An 8,989-nucleotide genomic window follows, 5' to 3' on the forward strand; every position below is an offset into this window, starting at 1 on the left:
GTTCCTGTACGCTTTCCCTCCTCTGCCTCTCATGTTGAGAACCTTGTTCAAGCTCAAGAGGGAACGAGCCACCATGATTCTGATTGCTCCGAGGTGGCCCAGGCAACATTGGTTCTCCCTTCTACTTCAACTCAGTTCCAGGGAACCTTTTCTTCTTCCACTGTTTCCTTCTCTGCTTACACAGCATCAGGAGACCCTTCTGCATCCCAACCTCCAGTCTTTGCACCTGACAGCTTGGTATCTCTCGGGCTGACTTCTCATGATACTCTTTTGTCTCAGCCCGTTCGTTCCATTCTAGATGCCTCCAGGAAACCAGCCACTCTGCAATGTTACCATCAGAAGTGGACAAGATTTTCTTCCTGGCGTCTTCTTCACCATCTTGATCCCACTTCCCTGGCAGTGGAGACATTGTTGGATTATTTGCTTTCTTTGTCTGACTCTGGCCTTAAGTCTTCTTCCATCAGAGTCCATCTCAGTGCCATTGCTGCCTTTCATGAGCCGGTTCATGGAAAACTTCTCTCAGCTCATCCCCTGGTGTCCAGGTTCATGCGAGGTCTTTTCAATGTGAAACCACCTCTTAAAGCCCCTCCTGTTATCTGGGATCTCAATGTGGTTCTTTCCACCTTAATGAAGCCTCCATTTGAACCTTTGGCTACCACTCCTTTCAAGTTTCTCACTTGGAAAATACTTTTCCTTATCGCTCTTACCTCTGCCAGGAGGGTCAGTGAGCTACATGCACTAGTTGCAGATCCACCTTTTACGGTCTTTCATCATGACAAGGTGGTTCTGCGTACACATCCAAAGCTTCTCCCTAATGTTGTCTCGGAATTCCATCTCAACCAATCCATTGTTCTGCCTGTCTTCTTTCCAAAACCTCACTCTCATTCTGGGGAACAGGCTCTGCATACTTTGGATTGTAAGAGGGCTCTAGCTTACTATCTAGAGCGTACGAAACCCCACAGATCAGTTCCCCAACTCTTTCTGTCCTTTGATCCGAATAAATTGGGACGTCCTGTTTCTAAACGTACGTTGTCTAATTGGCTGGCAGCGTGCATTTCATTCTGTTATGCTCAGACCGGACTGACACTGGAAGGTTCTGTCACGGCCCATAGAGTCCGAGCGATGGCAGCATCTGTAGCTTTCCTCCGTTCCACTCCTATTGAGGAAATCTGCAAGGCTGCTACTTGGTCCTCAGTTCATACTTTTACATCTCATTATTGTCTGGATGCATTCTCCAGACTGGATGGACACTTCGGCCAATCTGTTTTGCAAAATTTGTTTTCCTAATGGCCAACCTTCCCTCCATCCCTCTTTTTGTTAGCTTGGAGGTCACCCATCAGTCAAGAATATGCAGCCTGCTTGTCCTGGGATAAAGCACAGTTACTTACCGTAACAGGTGTTATCCAGGGACAGCAGGCAGATATTCTTGCGTCCCTCCCACCTCCCCGGGTTGGCTTCTTAGCTGGCTTATCCTAACTGGGGACCGCGCGCCTCTGTCGGGCGGGAAGGCACTCGCGCGTGCGCAGTGCGGCCTACCAGAACTTTCCAAGTTCTTAGAGTGCAATCACTCTAAAATTGTCCGTACCGGGGCTCCGTCGGTGCCGTCACCCATCAGTCAAGAATATCTGCCTGCTGTCCCTGGATAACACCTGTTACGGTAAGTAACTGTGCTTTTTGATCGATCTTTGGCTTATCAAGCAGGTAAAGTTCAAGTATGGTTAGACTTTCTGATTCAACAATCTGCAGCTTTTACTTTTAAACAACTGGTTAAGACCTATTTGTTCAAAAAATTTATTACTTGATGACTATCTTATAGTTTTATACTATATTTTTTGTGTGCTTTGTATCATCACTGGAATGTTCAGTACTTTTACTCTGTGAGCCACCTAGTAAGAGAATGACACGGGGGAAAAATCTGTCCCTGTCACTGCCCCGTCCCCTTCACCGCCATTCCCTTCACCGTCACTGCATTCCCATTCACCGCCCCGTCACCGTCCATACAAGCCTTAGTACTGCAATATTTAGCTTATTCCTTCCTTATAAATCAAATTTCTGGCTGCTGAACTGGAGAGATGTTTAGCTGGCAGAGCTTTGTTAATAAATTTTTATCAACACAACTAATATACTACTTTATCTTCTCTCTGCGTTTTCCATTTGCTCTGTTACTGTGCCTCTCCCTTTCTCCCCCCCTCCAAATTAGTCTGGCAGCCATCTTCTTCCCTCCGCTCCCCCCATAGTCTGGCATCTCTGTCTTCTTCCCTGCCAGAATCTTCTCCCCACTCTCTCTTTCCCATTTCCCTTCAGCGTCTGTTCCTCTCCACCCCACCTTTCCTCCCTTTCTCCTTCCCTGCCCCTTACCTTCGTAGCGCTTTCACCCCCCCTGCAGCGAGAACACCTCTTAGCCGCTTCTGCCATGCACCCCCCCTCCTGGACAACAGGTCCAGTCTGACAACTGTGCTGACAAACCTCCCTGCTCCTTACCTTCGTGGCCAGCGATGTCTAAATTTCCTTCTTACAGCAGCCGGAGCGCTGAAGTTGCATATGGCTGCCGGATAGGTCGTCTCTGATGCAACTTCCGGTTGCGTCAGAGAGATGATCTTTATGGCAGCCACACGCAGCTTCAATGCTCCGGCTGCTCTAAGAAGGCAGTTTAGAAATCGCAGCCATGAAGGTAAGGGGCAGGGAGGGAGTAGGGAGATGTTTAAACTCGGCGGCAGTAAGGAGGGAGGGAGCGCAATAGGTGACCGTGCGCGTTCCCTCCCTTAACTGCGGGGACAAGGCCTTCACCGCTCCACAGGGCAGTGAATGGCCTTGTCCCCTTAGCCACAGTGAACACAGGTTTTTCCTCACCGTTTTGGCGGGTTACCCGCGGGTAACAGCCACGTGTCATTCTCTACTGCCTAGAACTTTTTGGGTGTTGGCGGTATAGAAAAATAAAGTTATTATTATGTTCTTATAAACTTTGGAGCCTTTTTTTGGCACAATAAAGTTTACAGAGTATCTGCCTGAACCAGAATGTTCGGGCGGCACCAGCTCTATAGCTTGAATATCCAACAAGAACTGAACAGTGGCTTGAACCTTGAAGCGCTTTGACCGGGTGACCTGTAGGAGAGCCATCAAACCAATCCGCCAGAGGCTGGGTAAATTCCAGCTTGTAACCCAACCGAATAATGTCCAAGACCCACTAGTCAGACAAAATGTGAATCCAAGCAGGAATAAAGGCTGAGAGCCTGCCCCCTATCTGTAGAGGGGCATCCCTCAGCCTGGTGTCATTGTGCCTTTTTGGCAGAGGGTGCAGAACAGGAGGTACAAAGATGGGATCACCTGTAGCCAGCATACTGTCATCTGGGAGCCCTGGGAAAATCTCTGCAATGTGGCACTTGCATAAGGGTGCCATCGCCGGGAGCCACAAAAATCAGAGTGACCAGAATCTCTGGAGGTCCTGGGTCTGCTATCAGGGAGAGTCTTAGGATGACAGTCAATCACAGAATCCATGAGATTGTCCAGGCCTTTGCCAAACAATAAAGGGCCAGTGAAGTACAGCAAAGGCAAAAGGAAAAGTCTGGAGTGGATTCCTTCTGTAGATGGCACGCAACCATGGGGACACTATCCAGAATATATTGCACTGGAAAAGAGGTTAGGCCTCTTCAGCTTGGAAAAGAGACTGAGGAGACATATGATTGAGTCTACAAAATCCTGAGTAGTGTAGAATGGGTATAAGTGGATTGATTTTTTTTTTTTTTACCTGCAGCAAGATTTACAAAGACTAGGTGACACTTGATGAAGTTACCAATAGGAGAAAATATTTTTTCACTCAGAGAATAATTGTTGGGCTAGGGAACACATAGCCAGAGGATGTGGTAAGAGCAGTTAATGTAGCTAGTTTAAAAAAAGGTTTCAACAAGTTCCTAGAAGAAAAGTCTATAGTCTGCTGTTGAGCTAGACATGGAATGCTGCTACTATATGGGTTTTTGCCAGGTACTAGCAACTTGGTTTGGTCTCTGTGAAGATGGGATACTGGGCTAAATGGACCACTGATCTGACATAGTAAGGCTATTTTTAATGTGGGTTCAAACCCTGCATTGCTCCTTGTGACTCTGGGCAAGTCACTTATGCCAATATGCACTAAACTCTCCGATCATCACTAAATCAGTTGAACTGGTTTAGCGACGACCTAATTTGCTGACCCAATGTACTGAATGGCTCGTGTTCTTTTCCGTGCTTTCCTAAACTCTCCATCTCTGCCACGCAAACAATCTCATTAGTATTAAAGTTAGGTCATTACCGTATTTTCACGCATATAACGCGCGCGTTATACGCGTTTTTACCTACCGCGCATACCCCTCGCGCGTTATATGCGTGAGCGCGGTATACAAAAGTTTTAAAACATAGTTCCCACCCCCGCCCGACGCCCGATTCACCCCCCCAGCAGGACCGCTCGCACCCCCATCCCGAACGACCGCTCGCACGCGCTCCCACCCGCACCCGCATCCACGATCGGAGCAAGAGGGAGCCCAAGCCCTCTTGCCCGGCCGACTCCCCGACGTCCGATACCTCCCCCCCCCCCCCCGGCAGGACCACTCGCACCCCCACCCCGAAGGACCGCCGACTTCCCGACAATATCGGGCCAGAAGGGAGCCCAAACCCTCCTGGCCACGGCGACCCCCTAACCCCACCCCGCACTACATTACGGGCAGGAGGGATCCCAGGCCCTCCTGCCCTCGACGCAAACCCCCCTCCCCCCCAACGACCGCCCCCCCCAAGAACCTCCGACCGCCCCCCAGCCGACCCGCGATCCCCCTGGCGACCCCCACGACCCCCCCACCCCCCTTCCCCGTACCTTTGGTAGTTGGCCGGACAGACAGGAGCCAAACCCGCCTGTCCGGCAGGCAGCCAACGAAGGAATGAGGCCGGATTGGCCCATCCATCCTAAAGCTCCGCCTACTGGTGGGACCTAAGGCGCGTGGGCCAATCAGAATAGGCCCTGGAGCCTTAGGTCCCACCTGGGGGCGCGGCCTGAGGCACATGGTCGGGTTGGGCCCATGTGCCTCAGGCCGCGCCCCCAGGTGGGACCTAAGGCTCCAGGGCCTATTCTGATTGGCCCACGCGCCTTAGGCCCCACCAGTAGGCGGAGCTTTAGGATGGATGGGCCAATCCGGCCTCATTCCTTCGTTGGCTGCCTGCCGGACAGGCGGGTTTGGCTCCCGTCTGTCCGGCCAACTACCAAAGGTACGGGGAAGGGGGGTGGGGGGGTCGTGGGGGTCGCCAGGGGGGTCGCGGGTCGGCTGGGGGGGCGGTCGGAGGTTCTTGGGGGGGGCGGTCGTTGGGGGGGAGGGGGGTTTGCGTCGAGGGCAGGAGGGCCTGGGATCCCTCCTGCCCGTAATGTAGTGCGGGGTGGGGTTAGGGGGTCGCCGTGGCCAGGAGGGTTTGGGCTCCCTTCTGGCCCAACTACCAAAGGTACGGGGAAGGGGGGTGGGGGGGTCGTGGGGGTCGTCAGGGGGATCGCGGGTCGGCTGGGGGGCGGTCGGAGGTTCTTGGGGGGGGCGGTCGTTGGGGGGAGGGGGGTTTGCGTCGAGGGCAGGAGGGCCTGGGATCCCTCCTGCCCGTAATGTAGTGCGGGGTGGGGTTAGGGGGTCGCCGTGGCCAGGAGGATTTGGGCTCCCTCCTGGCCCGATATTGTTGGGGAGTCGGCGGTCCTTCGGGGGGAGGGATGTATCGGACGTCGGGGGGGGGGCATCAGGCTTTCAGGATGGGGACAGACCTTCAAGGGGGGACAGTGCACGGAAGTCAGGGGGGGTGAACAGAGAGTCGGGACAGCGCACGGAAAGTCAGGGCAGTGCACGGAAGTCAGGGGGGGGTGAACGGAGAGTCGGGACAGCGCACGGAGAGGCGGGGCAGTGCACGGAAGTCAGGGGGGGTGAACGGAGAGTCGGGCAGCATGCGCGGTATAATCGTGAGCGCGTTATACCAAAGTTTTTGTGCTTATCATCGTGATTTCTGCGCGCTATACACGTGTGCGCGTTTTATACGGGTGCGTGTTATTTGCGTGAAAATACGGTAATATTAAAACGAGCCTTCCGATCGATGCTCATAACATCGCTAGGGAATGTCTTAAATCTAAGGGTTGCTAAGGGCCCCGAGATTACCGACAGGTCTGCCATATTTTTTCATTTCTGTTTTGATGGGCACAGATGTATGTTACACACGCCTGCCCCATAAAAAAAAAAAAATCATGCCATGACGGCTCACCCCCAACAATGCCCTGGAACAAAAATAAAGAGGCAGGGGGATGCCCACTCCCTCCTGCCTTGGCCACCACAAGTCTGCCAATAAGATTGCATGACCAGCGAAGATCATGGCCACCAGGAACAACCACCCCCAAAGTTCCTCAGCAAGAGGGATGCCCATTCCCAGGGGGCTGGGCCTTAGAACCCTCCCAGTGTATCCAGGATGTGCAAGGGGAAGGCCCGTCGTTTCAAGGAGGCAGGCTTTGCAGGTAAGAGGGACTGGGCATCTCTCCTGCTGTCATCTTCTTGCGGTACAAGGGTGGGGTGGGGGGGTCTGAATGATAGTGGCAGAAGAGAGTGGGCATCCCTCTGGCTGAGGAGCGTCACTGGGGGGAGGGAAGGCCAGGTGGTCGCAATCTTCACAGGGTGGGGGTGTCTGGGCTGTGGTGGCCAAGGCAGGAGTAGGCATCCCTCTCTTTTTTTTGTTTCAGGGGACGTCACAATTTTTTTTTTAATTGAGACATACTGTGCATGTGTAACATACGCACATCACCTATGCCCATTAAAAAAAGAAAGAAAAAAAAGTGTTTCTTCCCCAAAAAGATGAGCAGCAGGAAGCTGCTTCAGGGCTTCCCCTGCCACTCAGCTGTTCAGACTACCCCTGCCAGTTCTTTGCATGTATTAAAGTCATGAAAGTTACTTTTCTAGCCACTGGTGGGGTGGGATTATAGCCAATCTTCGCAAAACTAATTTGCATGTAAAGTGCAACATACATTGATCACCTTTATAAAATTGGACAACGAATCAGCCCACAGCGACTCATTCAGCTCAAGCAACCATTTTTAGTGCATCTGGGCCTTAATCCTCCACTACCTCAGGCACACTAGATTCTGACAGATAAGGAAAATGCTTGAAGTACCTGTATGTAAACCGCTTTGAGTGTGGTTGTAAAACTACAAAAGGCAGTATACAAGTCCCAATCCCTTTCCCTGTATATAATCTCCAGTAGTTGGAACCCAAGGCAAATTTATATGGGTCTCTGTCCCAGAAATATTTTAAATTTATGATGTAACTATTAAGCAGATTGGATGTGTACTGTTCAGGTCTTTATCTGCAGTCATTTACTATGGGGTCCTTTTACTAAGTTGCGCTAGCTGATTCAGCATGAGTTAAACGCTAACACGTCCATTATATTCTATGGACACATTAGGGTTTAGCGAGCGCTAATCAGCTATCACACCTTAGAAAAAGAGGGGGTATGTTAAGAAGGAAGAAGAGAGGCGTTATCTCTTCAGTTTGCTTCCCTTCCCATTGCCCAAAGTAGTACAATGACAGAAAGAATTAGCTGAAGAAATATGACCATGTGAATTAGGTTTAAGCTGGGTTGGTTTTGCTCCTAAGTACTGTATGGATCAGCTCCTCCTTATTTGGTCAATAGATTTTCCTTAGCTTCACATAAACACAGCAGAAAAAGTCATCCTTTAATTTTCCTTCTGTCCAAGGCTGTAGAAGTAAAAATACAGCATCTCACTACAAAGCTGAAGACTTCTCTCTTTTCCAACTGTGGAAATCGCGTTAACAAGCACAATGTAATGTAACCGTTTTTGTGGTAGTCCTTTATCGTCCCAGAATATCGCCACTACCTGTCAACCGCCCTCCCATGCAATCCTCCCCTTTCGTGCCAGACCCTTGACAGAAGCCGCATGCACGTGCTCTCCCCCTCCCACCCCACATTCGTGCAAGGGCGCTGTCCGGACTACGGCCCCCTAAAGCAGCCACCGCCAGCAGACGTCAGCTGCGGCCCTGGCACACACCCCTGCCCCTCCCTCCCGCGGCGCCCACAAGCAAAAGCCGCTGCCGTTGCCCCTTCCCCCGCAAGCGCACCTCAGCCTCGCGACCACGTTCCCGCTGCCCGATCCTTCCACGCGCGCACCACCCAACTTACAAAGCCAAGGCCTCTCCCAGAAGCACCAGCGCAGCGGCCACCATTCAGGGGGAAGAGCAAGCACGCCCTGCAGCCGTTGAGCCTGCCCGCTTGTGACGTCATCACGTCGCCGTCGAAAAGGCGGGGGAAGAATGGGCCCAAGTGGCCCCATCTGCGCAAGGCAGAGCTGACAGGACTGAGGTGCTGGGGTTACAGCAACATGGCGGCTACTCAAAGGTTAGCACTGAAACACCAATACTGCCACCAAATTACTAGTGAAATTTTATGTGAAAAAGCAGCGTTGCCCAAAGGAAACTCTTGCAAATCTGGCGCTGAAAAACCGTTGCTTTACCTCAACAGCCAGATAGTGCCGACTCGCCTCTGCAGCACTGAAAGGCATGAAGAGAGGGGGAAATGCACAAGGAGGAACTAAAAAGAGATACAAAGGAGATGTTGAATCCATAAGCAGGAGGGACAGTGCTATGAAGATAGGGAGCGGACTAGGAGCCAGTACAATATGGGTAAGACTAGGGTTACCAGACATGACCTCTTTTTACAGGGCATGTTCGGGCGTCCAGATGGCTTTTCAAAACCCGGCACTTTATCCGGGTTTTCAAAAGCAGATTGTGTCATGCACACGTGACATCATTGTGTCGCATACACGGATGCTCTCCTGACCGAGACAAGGAGGCTGGGGCGCGGATGGGTCTATGGTTCCAGATTTTACATAAGAAATCTGGGAAGAAGGGAGGAAGTGACGTCATCGTGGCTGATGGCAGCCTAGAGCGATAGCTCCGCGGACCCCCGGGCTAAATTTGGCGATCTTCGCGCGATCTCG

The 8,989-nt window shown here is 51.8% G+C and overlaps 1 protein-coding gene across 2 annotated transcripts in view; it reads right to left on the reverse strand.

Annotated features, from left to right (window-relative positions):
* The window catches only part of MTMR4 (myotubularin related protein 4), a 134,459-nt gene extending 126,142 nt beyond the window's left edge, over positions 1 to 8,317 (reverse strand). Inside the window, exon 1 of one of the 2 annotated variants that reach the window (XM_033921844.1) lies at positions 8,173 to 8,317. The gene's annotated coding sequence lies outside the window, so the exon portion shown is untranslated. Of the gene's footprint in view, positions 1 to 8,111; positions 8,145 to 8,172 lie in introns of those variants that run through there. The other variant, XM_033921845.1, reaches the window with a different exon arrangement.
* Positions 8,318 to 8,989: the final 672 nt, after the last annotated feature.

Source organism: Geotrypetes seraphini, chromosome 15, assembly GCF_902459505.1.
Source record: "Geotrypetes seraphini chromosome 15, aGeoSer1.1, whole genome shotgun sequence".
Classification (NCBI taxonomy): Eukaryota; Metazoa; Chordata; class Amphibia; order Gymnophiona; family Dermophiidae; genus Geotrypetes; species Geotrypetes seraphini.